The 20,802-nt window shown below is 41.9% G+C and overlaps 1 protein-coding gene across 5 annotated transcripts in view; it reads right to left on the minus strand.

Moving 5' to 3' along the window:
- Positions 1-2,100: 2,100 nt before the first annotated feature.
- The window catches only part of RNLS (renalase, FAD dependent amine oxidase), a 417,533-nt gene continuing 398,831 nt past the window's right edge, over positions 2,101-20,802 (minus strand). The window contains exons 10-12 of one of the 5 annotated variants that reach the window (XR_014827657.1): positions 5,196-6,672; positions 4,973-5,092; positions 2,101-2,983 (exon numbers count right to left, since the gene is read on the minus strand). The gene's annotated coding sequence lies outside the window, so the exon portion shown is untranslated. Of the gene's footprint in view, positions 2,984-3,709; positions 6,673-20,802 lie in introns of those variants that run through there. The other 4 variants (XR_014827656.1, XR_014827654.1, XR_014827653.1 and 1 more) reach the window with 4 other exon arrangements.

A 20,802-nucleotide genomic window follows, 5' to 3' on the forward strand; every position in this document is an offset into this window, starting at 1 on the left:
CTTAGAGGGCAAGTACTTTCATACTTTCTTTTATTCATTTTTGGATTAACATAGTGACAGATGTACAAAAGGTAATACATAAAAGTTTGCTGAATAAACAGAAGAACAAGCTAATGAAGACACAGCATGAAGTGGTGGAAAGAACACTCCACAGAAACCCAGAAGACCTCATTTTGGCCTTGGCTTTGTCTCCAGTTTTCTGTGATTTAGACAAGTGACTTACTCTCTCTGAGGCAGACTCTTTCAACTGTGAAGCACAGCAGTATAATAAGAAAACAGTATGGGGGTATCTCAAAAAAAAAAAAAATAGAATACCATATTACCTAGCAATTCCATTCCCGGGTATATATCTGAAAAAAACAAAAACCCTAGTTCAAAAAGATATATGTACCCCAACATTCATAGCAGCATTACATACAACTGTCAAGATATGGAAGCAACCTAAGTGTCCATCAGCAGATGAATGGATAAAGAAGATGTGATACACACACACAGGAATACTACTCAGTCATAAAAAAGAACAAAATTTTGCCATTGCAGCAACGTGAGTGGACTTGGAGTGTATTATGCTAAGTGAAATAAGTCAGACAGAAAAAGGCAAATACTGTATGATATCCCTTACTTGTGGAATCGAAAAATACAACAAACTAGCGAATATACAAAAAAGAAGCAGATTCATAGATATAGAGAACAAATTAGTGGTTATCAGTGGATGGGGGAGGGGCAACATATGGGTGGAGGAGTGGGAAGTACAAGCTACTGGGCGTAAGATAGGCTGAAGGATGTAGTGTATAACACGGGGTATATAGCTAATATTTTGTAATAACTGTAAATTGAGTGTAATCTTTAAACATTGTGACACGTGGAGTTCCTGTTGTGGTGCAGAGGAAATGAATCCAACTAGGAACCAAGGGCTTGTAGGTTTGATCCCTGGCCTCACTCAGTGGGTTAAGGATCTGGTGTTGCCCTGGCCTGGGAACCTTCATATGCTGTGGGTGCATCCCTAAAAAGCAAAAAAAAAAAAAAAAAAAAAAAAAAAATTGTGTCACAATAAAAATAATTTTAAAAAGTAAATAAAAGCAGTGTAACAATCTTATAGAGTTGTTATGCTTGCCTCACAAGACTGGCATGGGGTGCAGATGAAATAATGAAAGCTTTATAAGCCAGAATGAATGATATGTGATGATTTAAAAAGTGTATAGAACTTGTTGTTTCTTAAGTTCCTAATCTAGATTCCTACTATTTTCTGAGAGGCCAGTCCAGTTGGAAATAGATTATGTTCTTACTTAGGCTGTAACGACATAGATAATAGTAATAGTATTGAGGATGCCTATCATTAATTGAGCAGTTATTATACACCAGATCTTGTGCTAGACATGGTATATTATTTTTACGCTTCACAACAGCTCTGTAAGAGAGAAATTGCTATTATCTTTATTTTACAGACAAGAAAATGGGGGCTCAGGTCATACTCATCATGTGGTCTGTCTGACATCAAACTTCATACCCTTTCCACTAAGTCATAATGCCCTTTAGCAAAGTTTTAACAGATTTTGAGCTTCACTGTGATGCACGTTCCTTTACAGAGCAGATTTCAGTAAATCCTCAAGACCAGTGAGATAGGGTATTATTATCATACCCATTCTACAGATGATAAAACTGAGGCGTACAGAGGCTAGGTAACCAGGTCTGTCTGTTTCCAACATGTGGCTGTATTTACTCTACAATACTAGAATTTGTGACCCTTTTTTTTGTGGGTAATTATGCAGAACTAGTGGGAATGCACCTAACTCTCTAGTGCCAGTTAAAGACAAGAACGTACTTATATGGTGTAAAATTCTTCCCCTAGCAGGTGACCCTTTTATTTTATTTTATTTTTATTTTTAGGGCTGCACCTATGGCATATGGAAATTTCCAGACTATGGGTCAAATCTGAGCTACTGCTTCCAGCCAGCGCCACAGCCACAGCAACGCCAGATCCGAGCCCCTTCGGCGACCTAACAACGCCGGATCCCTGACTCACCGAGCGAGGTCAGAGATCCGACCCGCATCCTCCTGGATACTAGTTGGATTCTTAACCCACTGAGCCACCACAGAAACTGCACAGGGGACCGTTTTATTTGTAGAAAGAAGTTCAGGATAGCAGGGTTCCAGGGAAAACTTTTCTGTACAAAGCAGAAAAGGACCTGAAGCTAATCTCAATGGAAATCGTGGAAGGGGCTTGCTCTGTCTTTCTGATTTGGGGAAAAGTTCGTGTTATAAATCTTAGTACCCCGGCAACTGCAGAGTTCACACCCAGACCCGGAGAGGCAAGGAGGCACGATAGGACTTAGTCCTGAGATCTGAAGCTCCCAGGGGAAGCTGGAGAGGAAGAAGCATAGGAACACACGGGCTTGGAGTGAGTGTGGGTCTTTCTCTTGCGCTGTAACAGGTAGTCTGGCATTCTGTGAAACCAGCAGCAGAAGTGGCAGCTCTCTAGGCATCTTCACCTGTAATTTCTGATGCAGAAGTGACTTTGGTGCTGGTGTAAGCACCCCAAGACCAAAGTGGCTTTGGTGCTAGTGGAGTTCCTGCCTTTTAGGGCTCAGTCTTTCTCATCCTGGTCTTTCTGGGACATTGCTGTTGGAAGCCTAACCTTGGTCTGCTTTTCTAACACCCCAGATCTTTCGTGAGCTTTTAATCTAAAATGCAAAATGTCATCGTCCTGATTAAAAGAACCGGGGTAGATTCTGTTGCTGTCAAAGAAAACTCATGCCAGATTCAATAAGTCATGAAGTTCAGGGAGTAGGTGTGCTGGGCCACCTCAGAAGACTTTTGTCCCAGCTGTGCTCTGAGCAGAGGGTCAGATCTGTTTTCTCCATTGTCCTGTGACTCCTGGTGAAGAGGGTCCAGGCCCAGATTTCTCAGAGGGCCATGGTGTGTTGGAGACTGCTTGGACTAGCTTCTGAAAGCCAAGTGTTAAATTTTCAGGAATTTTATGAATCTGTTGACAACACCGATAGTTTGAAATCAACCGTGGTGGGAGTATTTCTAGCACAGAAATGAGCAAATGCTACAAATCAGGCCTCCCTCACTCCCCAGAAGGTTAAACATTTACCGGCCCATCACCTTCTTGATATCTTGTAATTTTGTACCTTTTGCTGCAAGACAGTTTGTGAAACATTCAGCTAAGCCTCATTCAATGTTGATAGCTAAGACTTTTACAGTGACTCAATCTCAAATCAGAAAACTTGCCTTGTGAGAACTTGGCCAGTGTTATTCCCCAAAACTAGAAAACCCTTCTATTGTTCTGCTCAGCAAACTTCAAGATCCAGAACCAAAATCATCTTCTTTGGGTTTAACCGACTCCTCAGATAGAATCATTTATTCCATCCTCTGAGCGCCCTCCCCTCACCTCCAGCCCTTGCCCCATGAATACACTCACATCGTTATTGTTCTTTTAAGAACATTTACCCGTTGCTTGCACATGCTAGGCTCTTACCTAAGGCATTCTAATGCCTTCTATATATTCATTCCCTATTTCATAATAACTGCCTAATGAGGGAAGTACAAATTATTGCCCCTATTTTATAGGTGAGATAACAGGTGCAGAGAGTTAGGTAACTTATCTATGGTCACATGTCTTAGAATTTACATAGTCTGGCTTAGGATCTGTGTTCTAAATACTCCTGTTTTTTTATGGAGCTGCCTCCTTTGAAGATTGTAGAAATTTATTGTTTGTGTTTTTGCTTTTGTGTATTTTGAGGGCAAGATTTGGGTCTTACCCATTTTTGGATCTATAGTTCCAACCAAAACATGTGCTAACTCCAGGCACTGGAATTCAGTCCTAATGCCTTAGAGGAGGAGATGCAGTAGGTTCTCAGCCCCTCCCATGCCTTGAGGATTCTTACATGGAAGCAGAATTCAAAAGAGGGACAGAAATGGAGCTGCTCTAGAAGGATGATAGCCCCCCGACTTTTCCATGCCTTTTTTTTTTTTCCTTTTTAGGGATGTACCTGTGCCATGTGGCATAGAGAGGTTCTCAGGCTAGGAGTCGAATTGGAGCTGTAGCTGCCAGCCACAGAAATGCCAGATTCGAGCCCATCTGCAACCTATGCTCCAGCTTGTGGCAATGCTAGATTCTTAACCCACTGAGCAAGGCCAGGGGTTGAACCTGCATTCTCATGGATACTAGTCAGGTTCATAACCTACTGAGCCACAACGGGAACTCCTTACCATACTTCTTGAGGAAGCCTATTGGACATGGCTGTGGACCTTCCGGCCCTGATCACACCATTTTGCATATTTCTGAGTTATACCATCAAGCCTGTTTCTATCTAGAAAATAAAGTCTCAGTTTCAGCTGATGCTAGTGCTGAAGGTTTAGTGCATTTAGTGTTAGCGTTGGTGCTGTGATTTAGGGAGGGGTGGGATCAGCAAAGAACAAATAGAGAAAGCCATTTAGCAACAAAGAGATCCTCACTTCCAGGATAACTGGTTACTTCCTATATGGGAGATACCTTCAGGAACATTAGTGGGGAGAAGGGAGACTGAGACAGGATTTAGAAGGATTGAGCTCCACTCACTAGGAGTATTGGATTGCTGGGCTCTATAAGCAGCAGCGGATTCTCCCCTCTCCTGTCACTAAAGGAATGAGCTATCTCCCATCAGGCCTTTCACTGTGCAGTCCTCTCCACCTGGCCTGACTCCCCTTCTGGCTGGGGCACCTTACTCATCACCCATGATCCCACTCAAATGTCATTGTCTTGGGGATGTCTTCTCTTTCTCCCTATGTCACACCTACTGCAGAGAATACCAGGGACTTTGTGGAATCCTTCAAAATACCTAAAGCCGTGATACAGTCAGTACTCAGTAATTGCTCACTGAATACATGAGTTAAGGCTAAGAAAGAAAAGAATTGAGGAGACTCTTCTTGTGAGAGTCTCAACGCAACCATTCTGTTTGTTACTTGCATAACTGCCTCAATTCTTTACCTGGTTATGGCCTTGGGGGACATGCCACACGTGCTGCTTTGAAAGCTTACTTCCATTTCCATCTCCCATCACATCTTTTGTTTTTATCTTTGTTTTTTTTTGGACAGAAGATGACTGGGACTGTGGGAGAGAAAGTCAAGCTTGAGTCCTGCCATGGACTTGTGGGAGTGTGGTCATGTGCTGGAGGAATGCTGACCAGTCCTCCCACTGATGTCCACCTCACCTGGCACAGCTCTGTATATCCCATGACAGCTTCTTTGTTTCTCATACACAGCCAGGGCCATGTTTACCATCCAGGGAGCTGTAGAGAAGAGCTTATACCCAAGAGTGCACTGAGCCCAAGTGAAGCATGCCAAGGGACAACCAGTGACAGCCCCAGGAGCAAAGTTCTGGTTAATCTGGTCTGTAATTAAGCCAAATTATTTCCTAATTCCACATCTATGGTGGCTCTGGGGAACAGTAGTTGCCTTGGATGGCTCCACTGGGCAGATTCTGTTCTTCCTGGACAGCCCTGGGGTGCAGACCACGAAGGAGATGAAGAGGGACAGAGCCTATACAAGTGCTTGGCTCTTTATTTAGAGTCAGTAATAGCAACCACATGGTGCTGCAGAGGCCCTGCCATGCCTGGAGGGCTTGGGTCCTATTCTTATCCAACCAGATCTCTGACTACAGGCAGGCTGAAAGGGACATGGTCTATTTAGTAACTCTCAATATGCTCTTCCGGGATTCTCTGACTCAGAATTCAGAGACAGGATGTGATCTCAGCTTCTCCTTCATACACATGGGCAAGGTCATGTGTTTCTTTCAGCTTTAATTGGGGTGGGAAGAAATGCTAAACATGTGTGTGTAGGAGGCCAAGAGGAATTTCTTGGGGAGGGTCTTTGAAGAGACACTTGTTGAGCTCCAGGGGATTGCTTTTTTCTCCATGACTTTTTGCCCTGTTGTCCAGCTCGTGACATTTTGCCCAGAAGTGAGGACCCAGTAGACACCTGGCTGGTCTCCCTTCCTTCAGTCTCTCAACTCCCCTTTGCACAGAGATGCCAGAGCCACCACACTCAAGTGCTGCTTCATCATGTCCAACGCTTTCTATCAAACCAAGTTTTTCCTTCCCCATCCATTCTGGTCCACAAAGTTGTCCATTCACTTACCTGCAAATGGTTACTGCATTCCCATCTTCCCTACTTGTATTATTCTTTCCTTCATCTTCTCTGCTGTCAGCGGGTCAGTTTCTTTGTAGTTTATTCCATATCCTATCAATTCTTCCAATTTAGTATTGAAGTTTATCCTTATTGGAAAGGCTGTGTGCTTTAAAAGACCCTGAGAATACTGCTATCATCACCACCAACACCATCATTGTCATCTATCAGCACACCATTTACATTGGACACTGTGCTAAGGGCTTTACATGAATTACATTTAATTCTCATAATAAGTCTATGGGGAGGTTCTATTATCATCCCCACGTAACTAATGAGAAAACTGAGGATCATGAGGATCAAAGAGATTGAGTGACTTGTCTAAGGCCTCAAGAGTATTAAGTTTATATCGCATCAAGGATTTGCATATAGATTTGTCTGCTATCAAAACCAGAACTCTTAATTATGACAAATACCATTGCCTGTTGACTCCATGCTTTCTTACCTTGAAGTCGATCAGAGTTTATATACGTAGTTCAGGATGCATCCTTGGGTATTTGGATACTGGAGACAAGGAAGAATTATTTTTTAAGATCAGATAGTCTAATATCTTGTTTTTTTAAAGTAGTTGAGAAAATTGTAGAAAGGCAAAATAGCGTGTCACAAAGGTTGAAGTAGATTAATGGAGGAACCAGAACCTGGTCCCAGATCTTCTGACTGAGGACCATCCAGCCCTGGTTCTAGTACAGCACGTATCACCTTTTTGAGTTCTTAAAAATTTGTTTTCCATAAACTTCAAAATTTTAAACCTTGCCTTTTCAATTATAGCATTAGTTCATTAAGGATAGAAGTTGTATTTCATACTTCAAAAATAAATTTCCTGTCTTCTGTAAGATGTGGAAACTAAGTGGTTTACATAGTGGTCACTGAATGGAAAATGCAGATGCTGGCAGTGCCTGGCGCATAGTCAGTGCTCAGAAAGTACTTTTCAAGTGAATGAGTGGATGAATGAGATGGTGTCAGGAAGACTTGAGTTGAATTTGAGCTGGGGGATGTTTCCAGGAATACGGATGAAGTTTTGCAACAAAGGAAAAACACCCAGCTTTGAATGCTGCTGACAAGCTGGTCTTTAAAGAAAATTACAACACATGTGTGTGAAGAGATGAGTCATTGGAAAAGAGTTATTGAACCTGACAGGCTTGGTGAGGAGAACAGCAGTGGTCTCTGCCTGCTCAACAAATATGCTGAACATCTGCTCAGCATCATCAAGACCATCTCTACCTACTGGCCAATGGGATGTGCCTCTGTGTCAAGTGGTGGCTTCTTATGTTTGGCATTGTTCATCCAGGGCTCTGAAAGATGTGGTTATGGTGGTGGGTAAAGTGCCAGGTGTTTCAGGCATGCTCGTGTACAATATTTCCTAGCTCACAGCTCTTCAAACTTTAATGAGCATATGAATCACTTGAGGATCTTTTTAAAAAGCTGATTCTAATTTAATAGGTCTTGGGTGGAGAATAAGATTCTGTATTTCCTACAAGCTGCCAGGTGATACTGATGCTGCTGGTCTGAGCAATACTTTGAATAACACAGTTCTGGGTGCTCCATGGAAAAATACTGGAGAATACAACAACTGAAAGTAGCTCTTGCTCACTTCTCAGCATTCTCCTCTGATCAAGGCTACCCACTCCATGGACCAGCTTTCCAGAAGTGGGCTGGCCTCTCAGTTAGTTGTGATGTTTCGCTGGGGACTGACTAGATTTGGGGATCATGGAGATATTATGGGATTGCAAATCAAAGAAGCATCAAAACTCATACTTCCTAAAGATTTATACCTGAAATTCATCTAAGGAAGATCTGAGTCACTTAGGGATTCATGTTTATTTCTAGGACCTAACACATAGTAGGACATGCTACTAAAAATGCCAAATGAATGAACAAAGGGAGAGGGAAGAGGCTTTAATAAAAAAAATCCAGAGTCATACTACATCTCATTCAAATTAACTTTACTTATAGGATAAGAACTAATCCAAAAGGTCAGGTGAACAAAACAGATATTTCAGAGACTATACCTTAACTCTCAGGTATATCACTTATGGGGAAAAAAATGCTAGGTCCTCACCGAGTCTATTTGTGCTTTTATATTTTGAACAAAAGAGTGAAATAGTTTATTATCAATATAAACAGAATGATATGATATCTCACCTTTTGCAAGATTTTATAGCCAGCAATTCACTTTAAAAATAGCTCTACTGAGATATAATTCACATATCATAAAATTTACCCTTTAAAAGTGTTATTTGTTCTTATTTTACAACCTATTTTACAGAGCTTGGCTGTCTTTAGTAGAAGAGAAAAGGCAAGTTAAAGGGATTTGGAGAGAATAAGAGACAAATAAAGACAAGCAAAGATAATGCTCATTGTAAGGGAGAAGGCAAAAATAATATTAAAAGAAGCACAGAGAAGTACTAAGAAAGTCCAGTGATCTGGAACTATTCAGTTTAGTGGAAACCCCTTTCTACCACACTTCAAAATATCCCAAGAGAATGACTGTACACAACCTGGGATAATAATGGATATTCATGGTGATGTCCTCCATTGTCAAGGTCAGGCTGAGTTATACCCAATGTACGCCCCTTGGAAAGCCAACATAGCTGTGATCCATTAACACATGTCACTACAAGGGTAATAGAAATTTTTTTACCCTCTAAAGTTTTGGGTGCTTTAAAGAGTAAGTCCTCAGCTCTCTCCACAATGAGTCAGCCCATGGGGATTCCAGAAAGTCGGTGTTTTACGGTATGAGCTGACAGATGTGACCAAAGCTCAGCCACAGGCGCGTGGCCCTGCTGGCTGGCAGGAGGGAGTCCTCACCAGCACTATGTGCGTGAACAAGGGCATCCAGGCTTCCAGGGCACATCTTCCTCTCATGGGCACCACCCATCCCTTCCCTTGTGGGACCTGGCTGTCTCCTGAGATCCTCCTGATCTTAACACTTAAACCTTTCTGAACAGAGATCAGAAAGTTCTGCATCTGAGATGCAAAGAAAATGCTAGAAGATGTTCTGTCAGATTTTCCTTTGGTTTAAAAATCTGAAACTCCTTTGCTCCTCTGACCCTTCTCCAGCTATGATGGGAAGCAAATATGTTGGTACACAACTTCAGGGTGCTACTGTCAGAACATTCTTATTTTTGATTGTGCAACACACTTTCCAGTCTCTTTCTTTGAGGGGCTACACCATTGCAGCATCAGGCAAATCATTTTTGGAGCTTAAGTTTCCTCGCCTGTCACATGGGGATACCTGTCCTGGCTGCCTCACAGAGTTAGTGTGAGGTTTTTTAATAATTTTAAAAACTAGATCAAATGTATCAAATGCTTAATATTTTTCCAGGCACCATGTAAATAGCTTGGCATATGTCAGATCACTTAATCCTTACATTTATGCTTGGAAGTCAACAGTTTTATTATCCTTGTTTCACAGATAAGAACACTTCAGCTCATAGAGGTGACTGGTTCAAGATTACCAAGGCTAAGAACTGGTAGAGCTTGAATTTGAGGACAGACGCTCTGATTCCAGAAATTAAATGGGATAATAATCTACAAAAGTGTGCTGGAAGGTGAAGAGGTCTCAGAACTCAATGAGGTTATTACTTGGCCTTCCTGCCTGGCCCACTTTCCAGGCCACAGTGGACTTTAGAACCATCACAGCCTCTCATGCTGCTTTTCCTGATGGTATGAACCATGGGCATCTTTGGCTATAGGATCTTAGAGATAATCTCTAGGGCTTGAGTCTTGGATATCACTGATATTTGACTAATCGCTAGATTGGCCTGACTCCTCATCTTTGGAATGGAAGCTGTTTTTTCCTATAGCACTGGAAATGCAGCCACTTTGCTTCTAGGATCAAAATGATTTGGACGACACCTTGCATGGATCCCCACTGGCTGCTATTTTTCTCTTCCCTTCCCTATGCACCATCTCAAATGGAAAGCCACTTGGTCCTTTAAGGTAGAGAGTACCATGCTGATAAAAGCTTCTCAGGGCTGTGAGAATAGTTTCAGGATTTGGGAATATTTTATTTCATCTCTTGACTTCCCTTTTATTGCAAAATGTCCGTTTTCTTGGATGTGCTTGCTCTATACAAAGAAAAAAAAATCCTCAACCTCTGGTTTCTTCATGGCTCCTTCCTGTTTCTTTCTAATGGTCAATTCTAGTCATATTTGCCCTGTGGTGTGACTCAGTCTAAGAGTATCTCAGGTTTACCCAAGTTTATCCAGCTTGTAAACATCCATTACTTTTTTCCCTACTATATCTCACACAGACTATCCCAAACTCTTAGGATGATTTTCTATTTAGGCTCAGAGTCACAGTCAAGTTTATAGTCAAAGGTTGTGCTTTTGATTCCTCTTCTAGCCCTTTTTAATGCCCACTAATCAAAACCTCAGAGGCTACCAATCCTTTACCAGCCATCATCAGTGGAAGCCTCTGACACGAGAGGATCTTTCTGGCTGCCATGACCAACTCATCGTGCATCACGGTCTTGGTCTTGATAGGATGCAATCAGCTCCATACCTTAGCCATTTCCCTTCCAAGCCCAACACTCCATGTTCTTTCCCCTCCTTCCTTTAACTTGATATGTTTGCTTCTCAGGCAAAGGTTAGGAAGAGCTGGTGGTGAGCACACAGCTGGAACCAAGGAAGAAACCCAGGCCCCCGGATGATAGCATTACTTTTTCTCTAATCAATAATTCATTTGGAACCAGGATGTTTGAGGAAATTGAGACTCTGCCTGACATAGCTCTTCACAAACAAAAGAAAATGAGCAGAAGTTGAAAACAAAATACAACTTGGGACACGGACCAAACAAAATGAAAACATCTTGCTACGTGATAAAGACTATGTAAACTTCTTTATGTTCCAATGGAAGTGCTTTTGCAAAATGCAAGGGCATGGCTTATATTTTCTTTTGAAACATATCTGTGTTACATAAACACAGTAACTGTGGCTTTTGACTTGTCCTTGTATGAATGGAAGAACCCTAAAATCCTACATCATTTGAAGGCTTCAGATTAATGGAGGGCAGAGGCTTAGGTCATGATATCACAGCAAATAAAATGCCCAGGAAAGGAGATGATTACCTTTATGGATGAGGACAAGCCCTATCTTCCTCTGGAGAAGGCCACCAGGATCAGGAATTTCAGGAATGATTAATTGGCTTCAAATGTCTGCAGCATCCACGAACCCTTAGGCTCCTTCCACCTAGATGCATGGTTTGTTTCCCACCAGGCCTATTCCCTGCTTTTTCCGCTCCCTTCCATGCCCTAATTTTGGTCTCTTCATGCCCATGGGACTCATGTTTACTTGCTAAACTTTGGTTCTTTTCACCTTCCCATAGAAGGGGACCATCTCAGCATCCCTGTGAGTCACTCCCAGGTGAGTCCACCAGTTTCTCCACAGAACCATCCACTGCCAGCTCCCATTTCACCATCTTTGCTTCCAGGCTCTGTATCATCATGGCCAAAGCCTGGTCTGCTCTCCAAGGTCTAAGAGCCCCAGCCTGAGGTCTGAGGGACTTGCATGAAGTTCCTCCTGCTCAATCCATCCCAGCTGGACATCCCCCCCCTTCCTCCTCTCATCTTTGCTATAGAGGTTTATTCCCTTCATTGACCCCTGATTTTTTTTTAATGAAAAGTAAACTGCCTTTGTTTATAGGCAACATATAAAATATACATAGTATTGTTGCCTGTGAGAAATTATGTTTAAAATTAAAAAATAATTTAACTCTAGCTGATTTACAATATTGTGCTATATAATATTGCAATATAATATTGTGCTATTTCAGGTGTACAGCTTCAGATTCTTTCCCATTATAGGTTATTATTAAGATACTGACTATATTTCCCTGTGCTTTACAGTAGGTCTTTCTTGGTTATCTATTTTATATAGAGTGGTATTTATCTATTAATCCCAAGCTCCTAATTTATCTATCCCCCTTCCTCCCCCCTTTGATAACTGTAAGCTTATTTATTTATTTATTCTTTACTGTCTGTGAGTCTGTTTCTGTTTTGTAAATAAGCTGATTTATGTATTTTTTAGATTCCACATAAAAATGATATTATATTTGTCTTTGACATACTTCATTTAGTATGATAACATCTAGGTCCTTCCATGTTGTTGCAAATGGCATTTTTCATTGATGGACACTTAGGTTGTTTCCATGCCTTGGCTATTGTAAATAGTGCTGCAATGAACATTGGAGTGCATGTTTTTTTGAATTAGAGTTTTTGTCTTTTCGAGATATATGCCCAGGAATGGGATTACTGGGTCATAGGGCAACTCTATTTTTAGTTTTTTTGAGGAGCCTCCATACATCTCCATAAAGGCTGCACCAATTTATATTCCCACCAACAGTGTAAAAGGATTCCTTTTTCTCCACACCCTTTGCAGCATTTATTATTTATTGACTTTTTGATGATGGTCATTCTGCCTGGTGTGGGGATACCTCATTGTAGTTTTGATTTGCATTTCTTTCAATGTGGAGTGTCTTTTCATGTGCCCATTGGCCATCTGTATATCTTCTTCACTATTGATTAATTTTTTTTTAATTTAGAAGGCTAGAGCTGTTGGCCTGTTTTCTCACACTGTTTCCTCTCTTTTGGTCCTTCTGTGTTCCTTTGTGTGTTTGACTCTCAAAGTCCTACACCTGTGTCTTATAGGGAATATCTGCTATGAAATAGTATTGTCACTTTTAGTAAATTGAAAAAAAAATGTTTTTCTGTGAAATGGGTAAGGAACAGAACTTGAAATTCAGGAAACACCCAGAACCTGAGAATGTTGCCTGAATAGGGAAGGGGATGTAGAAAAACAGGGGAACATAGTTACACTTAATCTCTTCCCCTGCTCTCCACTGCTACTTCGTTTCCTCTTCCCAACTTTCTCCTCTGTTATAGCTATTATTCCAGGCTATAGTTTCTAAAGAGCTACCACCTCCACCTATCTATGCACTGCAGACCCTGCTGCAGCCCCAGGCAAAATCAAAGCCCTTTCTAAAAAGCAAGTGCAGATTAATTTTCACAATAGGGGAGGAAAAAAATTAAGAAAACAGTTAATGTGGTTCTACTGATATTGCAACTTTCAAAGATAAATATTTCTTGGATTATGCCTTTTCGAGAAAGCTGAGACAGGCTCCTGTTTATATAACAGAAGGTTTGTAGATCACAAGGACCAATATTCTATTACTGATGCCCATGAGCATGGCAGGTTGTGTTATTTAAGGAACATGAAACAAAAATTAAAAAAAAACAACAACCTTGTTTGGAGGTAGAGATATATATTAACATAGTTTGTTACTTGTTCTCCCTACAGTAGATGTGCCAGAGTTTAATCTAAAGTGTGTTTTAACAAGTACCTACCCACAACCAACCATCGCTCCTCCTGGTGGTGTGGCTGTTGGATTCACTGGCCTTGGGTTCTCTCTGTAGAACCCCTAGTTGGCCATTTAGTTTCAAGGTGGGGATTGTGGTATTTTCTTGCAGGGAGAAAAGGATCTCATATCAAAGGTTGCATGTTCTAAGTTTTAGATTACCTTCACCAGAAGTGACACACTTCTGACAGTTTGGATGACTTAAGAACTTCTGCAAGGCAGCTCTACATATATTTTTAGTTACTTTCATAGTGAATATTCCCATATCTAGAGATAGGTTTGAAACAAAGAAATGTATCTTGTCATTAAGCGGTTCAGTGACCCTCACTCTTTACTCTCTTGATCAAGTTTGTCTATCTCATACATATATATTATTTCTTGGCTTTGACTTTATTTTTTTTAATCTAGATTTAGCTATTGGCTGTGAGATCCTAAAAATACTTTAAATCAAACTTTAGTTTATTTCTTTATTATGTTTTTAGGAACTACTAAGAAAATAGCCCATTCATAGCAAGATCCACACACAAGATTGTATATCTGTGTGGTGTTTAGTTTGCCACCTATTTTTCTTCAAACAAAGTAATATCTAAGGGCACCATGGTTCATCCCCGTGACAGATGCCTTTTCAAACTTCAGTTTGACAAAGGAATTTTTTTTTAAATATGAAAGAAACCTAAAACATAAAATCAGTAGCTCATCCTTTCTTGCAGTGCTATCATTTAGAAGTGATTGAACAGATATTGTTCAAATTGAGGTTGTTTGATTTGTTTCCTGCCTAGGATCCTCTGTCAAGCATTACTGATTTTCTTCTTGGCTTTATTTGGCATAGGGCCATAGTCTATCAAAAGAGAAGCTTGCAATCAAAATAGTGCTGGAATTTAAAGGAAGATATTTCATTATATCTTTTATAGTGCAAAAAATTTTTTTGATTCACAGATTATGGAGCAAGAAAATTAGCAAAATGAAAATAAACAGACATGTGGCTCTCAAATAACAGATTACTGTACAGAAACATTCCTAAGTAGAATTTCTAACTATCTCAAGAAAGACTCAGGGTATGGTACTGAAGGCCACAGGCATGGACAACCTAGATGTGATTGCTTTGAATAAATTTGGATTTTGCTTAAGTCAGTGACCCTTTATCCTAGCACTACTGAGATTACATCTGTTCAGCATTAGCTCTACAAGATGAGGAAAATTTCTATGGTAGAAGGTATTTGAGTTACAAATTCACAAACATAGTAGCAGTCAGGAATCACTTAAAACATTGTGTAACCCAGTATTTTTCAAAGCCATTCCTCATTCCTCTTTTCCCATATCAGACCTATTACTATTCCGTGGAGGTAGGGTCCCACTGATCACACTCTGGGAAAAGGCTCTAACTCCTTACTCCTTGGCTCTCTTGTGTAGGTCCTACAAACCGCATAGACCACCTGGTTGCTTTTATGAGGAGGGTTGTTCTTAAGGTCAGACAACTTTTTTACCATTTGATTCTTAGGTTTTTTGTTTTGTTTTGTTTTGTTTGCTTTTTAGGGCCACACTTGCAGCATATGGAAATTCCCAGGCCAGGAGTCAAATGGGAGCTGCAGTTGCTGGCCTATGACACAGCCACAGCAACATGGGATCCAAGCCATATCTGCAACCTACACCACAGCTCATGGCAATGCCAGATCCTTAACCCACTGAGCGAGACCAGGGATTGAACCCACATCCTCATGGATACTAGTCAGATTCATTACCACTGAACCACAACGGGAACTCCTGATTCTCACAGTTTTGATATTTCTACTCTTAGCCACGTAGTATTTATCATTTCTCACTGAAAAAAAGGGGGAAGAAAAGTTGATGATGCCCTGATGCTATTAAAGAATTGTGGAATCCTCATCAAATTCCGTTCTTTCTTTCTCCAACAGTAAATTTAGGTGGTGGGACACCAGATTCTTTCCCTTCCCCAAGGATTCTCTCAGCTTCTGTGATTCTGAGACACTTTTTCAGCTTCCTTCTGCTCTCACTAGCAACAACCCCACATCGTCATACCCAAGAGCCATCTCTCTAGGGATTTACCCTCTGGCAACCATTTCTTCTTGGAATCTTTCATAACTGGTTAGAGGAGGTCTGTTGACCCTCTTCATGTCTTTGGAGGACTTCAGTGAACATATTTTTGCTAGGCTTCTAGCCTTTAGCCTACAATTTCCGAGCAACATTTCTTCCCTGCACTCAAGGCTTACGGTTTGTTTCTTTAATATAAGCAGGCCACCAATCCAGGTGCAAGGCCATCAGATGTCAAGAAGCATGTTTCTTCCAGGCAGGTGCGGAGACGACCATGAGATTTTCTTTCTTTTCTTTCCTTCATTTTATTTGAAATATAACCTTGAATAATTATTTTTCCATTCCAATTTGATTTCAAATAAAGTATATACTTATAGAAAATGTGAAAACTCATACACACACGTGATTGAATTTACAGAAGAAACTGAAAACTACCCATAATTTCACAACCCACGAATAACTGTTGACTTAGGGTCCTTACCCTTCATGCTTCTCTGTGTTTCTGTTGTGAGGGGGACATTTCTTTCTTATCATTGACATTTCTTTGCATGTTGAGGAACATCTCCTGGCCATAGCACTCTTGGACTCTTATCTTATCCTGGCTTTACTCCTGGGCGGATGGAACGTCTTTGGATTGACAAGTCTGGGGAGGAACCAGGCTTGCAGAGCCCAGCTCCTCCTTCTCTTTGCTATTGGAGTGCTCTTGTCTAGGACACGTGGTCCCACTTGGACTCAATCATGCAGCAAGTGCAAGGGTAGGTCTGTGGGAGGTCTGTGGGGAGGCAGGGTGGTTAAATCAGGCTGGTTAGGAATTCAGGATTAGGAAATTTGTTTACCAGCAGATGTGAGCCACAGTATATGAGAATTGATGATAGTTGAATCTTCCCCTGCCCTCCTCTTCTAGGCTGTCCCTAACCTGGTTCAGAAGTCAGCAGGAAAGAGGATTGTTGTTTGTGGTCCTCTGGACCTCCACCATCTCTAGCTCTCCATCTTATCTGGACTGGCTGAGCTAAAGACGGGATGCAGTTAGTGCTAAAAACGTGCCCCACCTTTCCCTCCCCTGGGAGTCTATTCACACATTTCAATGCAAGGGGGACTTTGTTTTAGCATGATGGGGAGGGGAGAGTTTGGATTGATGGGGAGAACAGAAAGACTGGAATGAATAGCATAGTGTCTTATCCCTGCTCAAGCCTTTATTGGATTTGAACTTTTATGGTTAGAGGGATGAAGGCCCCAAATCACTGTTGAAAAAAGACTATGAGTCTCTGGGCCAAACAGAGCTACTTTGGGCACCAGTGACAAATCGTGGTCAGAATCAGAGAGGAGGACATTTTTCCAACCTCTGACTCAAACCTAGCAGTGGTTTGGGATTCCGAGGTTAGAGAAGAATCCTGGGCACAGATGATGGGGGGCTGACTGTATGCAATGGTGACAGTGATGTTGCATGCTGGCGATCAAGTGCACCAGCATGCTGAATGCTGGGAAGATGCTGATGGTGAGATACATGGCACACTCCTTTGGGAGCTTCTGAAAATTATGGGGGAATATTTTGCAGGACCTAATTTCTAGGAATTATCCTGGCAAGGATCTGGATTGTGACAGCCATCCATTTACCTGATAAATATTTATCAAGTGCATACTGTAAGCCAGATATTCTTCTGACTTATGATTCTAAGGCATCAAGGTGGATGAGGCAGATAAAGTTCCTTTTCTCAAGGAAATCAGACTCTAATAGAGGGGATAGGGAGGTAAATTTGATGTTGATGATGGTGATGATGATTATTTCATTTGTCTGTTAAAGTCTGGAACATCTGTATGTGTTTGTGTGTTTTATATATGTGTATATATACACATATAGTATACACACATATACGCATTACAAAAATTTTTGTAAACTTATTATAATAATTTTTTGTAATTAACTATTGTACTTGAGTACCATTTTTAATGCCTCCATAATATTTTCTCAGAGAGCCATGTTCTCCATTCTTTTATGTTGGATATTTGGAATGTTGTATTGTAGATGAAGTTTAATCCCAATTGCTTAATTCCAGCCCCACCCCTCAAGGTCCCCAGGATATTCTCTGCATCCCTGGAAGCTAATTGCCTTGTGCTCAGTAACAGTACCCCCTCTCCCTCAGGCTTTTCTGATGCCCAGTAGCCTTGGCCATTAGGATGGCCCCTCTACATAGCTTGAGCAGAACTGCAGCCTCTCCTGCTGCTCCAGGCACAGTATTTCTTGGCCAGTGGCTGCCAGGGCTCTCATGGTGGCAAAGGGTCTTGCGGTCAGATTGAAAGAACAACTTTCTCATCCATGCGACTTGCCTCCTCCCCCAAAATTCCCAAAGCAGAGTTCCTTGGGCCCCAGAGTGTCACAGAGTTTAATGAAATTTCTCTCTTTGCTCCTCTCACCTTCCCTCTTCCTGGGCCTCAGATATGCCTCTAGAATAGGGTGGGGACAGAGATTAGATAATAATTTTCATTCTGCCTCAGTATCTCTGCATCCCTTGAGGGTGCACGGCTTTATCCCTTGGCTCATCTTGACTAGCCTGGTTTCTTCCCACTGGCTGAGCTGCTTTCCAGGATGCTTTTTAGCCTCTCACTCACCTCTCTCACGACCCTCAACTTGGACTTCTGTACCATTTGACCAGTGTCTCCTGGCAAGCCCTGCTTTTTTGGAACCCTGACAGGGAATACAGCTCAGGTTCTCTTGCAATCAGCCTTACCAGTCAGTGCTCCAAACCTGCTCACACCTTCCTGAACCCCCAGCAACAAACATAGCATGGCAAGATGATCTCCCTGATATGATGATCTTAAAGTACTCATATTAATGTCTGTATCCCCAATTGTTTTCTTAAGCTACAATGTCTCAAAGTAAAAGCTCTAGGTCCAAGGCTACGGATCATTTTTTTTAAAAGATTTTGATGTATATTGCTGTGTTTGGCCGGACATCAGGTTTGCTTTAGCATCAGAAGCATAGAGAATAGAGGCCCTGCTTTGTTTTGAGCAAAAGGGCATCTAGTGCACAAGACTTATATAAAAAGGTTAGCATCAGTCCTCTCTTTGGTGGAGTAACTCAGTCACCAGAAAGAAAAATTCCCCAAAGCTCAATGTCATTGGGGAAAAAAAAGTCACAAACAAATCTCTTATTTTTCTCCTTCCTACTCAACCCGCCACCCTCCCAAGGGTCACACAGTGTCACAAGGCTTCAATCCAGTCAGGTGGGAGGGCTGTTCTCAGAGAGCCTGGGAAAGATGGGTTCAGAGTTATCTGCACCAGACACACTCCCAGGAGCAGAGTCACTGTTCCTTGAATCAGCCTGGCACTGGTGCTTTCGCAGGACAGGGATGCTGACAGATCCTGCTTGTTTCATCCAAACACTAGCCCTTTTGGGTTTCTTTGTCTTTCTGGAAGCATTTGCTAGAGATGTCCTCTGGAAATGGCATACACATGGCCTGGGAACAGCATTTGCTGAGTGGAGGGGAGCATAGCTATCATGGGCTCCCTGAGGGCTGGAGGTCCTGTCTGCTGTGGCTACCAACTGGACTGTCCTGTTTGCTCAGGATGGTCCTGGTTTTAGCACTGAGAGTCCAAAGCAAACTGGGACAGCTGGTCTCCCATTCTCAAAGAAGTGCCAGGTTGAAAATTTCCACCTTCTGGAGACTACGAGTTGGACAACTGGAAGGGAGAGATAATGACTCTAGGGGGCTGGTTAAAATGTGGTAAAACTAATTTGGGGCTGGAAAACACGAAGCTCTGGACTGAGCTCTTCTCTTCCTCTTGTTATGAGTTCTGAGATCTTGTGGCGTTAACACCTCACCTGTTTTGCCTTTCTCATCTGGAAAACCTGAGTAGTAAGCTTGCCCTGCCTGCTTCACAGAATGCCTGCAAGGACCAAGCGTGATGTTGCCTAAGAAAGCACGCTGCAAACCCTAAGAATGTGGTCAGCATAGTGTGGTTTTATTGTTCTAAGGAATTTATGATTAATATACCTGAGTCTCAGTGGTGATTGATCCTATTTATTCTGAATCTCATTTCTCAGCCTCACATTTAGTTCAGGGCAAACAAATACACATGTCAAATGCCACAGACTATAATGGGGCAGTGTCTGAGATGGTGGCGAGGGGGTGGGTTTCAGAGCTGGAGTGAGTGTCCCTGAGCTGCTCCAACACTTTTCTGTGAAAAGGCAACGCCATTACTTTTGGTGCCTACAGGCGCCTCCACCATCTGTGGGTTTGGCCCTCCTGCTGACTGAAAGGGGGAAGGATGAGTTTGGGATGAAGGTGGAATAAAGATTAATTCAATTCTGTCAGTTATGGAACAAGCTTTTCCAAAGATCCTTCAGTAAATTACCATTTAAGAACAACAAAAAGAGATGCGCCGACTTTTCTTCTCTTCTATAAATTTTTTCCATTTTGTAAGAGGCCAATTTAGTGAAATGGGCTGCTAGTGGGTTATGTTTTAAATGAGACACACTGTGGAACACAACACATGATGGGTGATGTGAATTGCTTTTTGTGTTCCAAGTTTGGGGTGCCCACATTTGCTGGACTACCGTTCACTGCCTGACAGAGAGGGATAGAATGGAAAATGCTGTAGGCACGAAAGAGGGCCCATTATCTCAAAATAATTCTTCCTTTTTAGAAAGTCACCACTGCAAGGCTGGGGGCAGAGGATAGACGTGGCTCCTAGTCAGGAATACTTAGAACCCGCATCAGAAATCCAGCTATGGGAGAAGCTGACGCCCAGGACGAAAGGCCACCCTTTGCAGGGTTCTTACTGAGTTCTAGTGTCTAGCCCCTCCAAATGCAAATGCTGTTGTTTGCAGCACAAAAGCACTGATTTTCCCTTCAACAGAGCTTGTATTATTAAAATAGCCTGTCTTGTGTGTAGTTGCTGTACATTCTTTCCATTTTTTTTTCTCTGTGAGTCAGAATGCAGATTCTTGACAAGGCCCAAAAGCAAGCAAGCCACCTAATTTACATGGGCACGAAGTAGCCACATCTGGATAGAGTTAGAGTGAGCGGGAATTACTCGCAGCATTTAAATATAGGCGTGCAGAGCTGCTTTCTCTTGACCATATGAGGCATTCACATAGAATTCCATGAAAGCAAAACGGAAGAGTCTACTTCTTATTAAAAGGGACTGTGACCAGCTGTGATTCAGCCATTACAGGAATTGACCCGAACTTACAGGAACTGACCCAAACCTGGAGACTGACAATGAGTG

Source organism: Sus scrofa, chromosome 14 (genome assembly GCF_054392235.1).
Source record: "Sus scrofa isolate SSC_HxYL_T2T_F1_AM1 chromosome 14, Sscrofa_HxYL_maternal_Yorkshire_Landrace_v2.0, whole genome shotgun sequence".
NCBI classification, from domain to species: Eukaryota; Metazoa; Chordata; class Mammalia; order Artiodactyla; family Suidae; genus Sus; species Sus scrofa.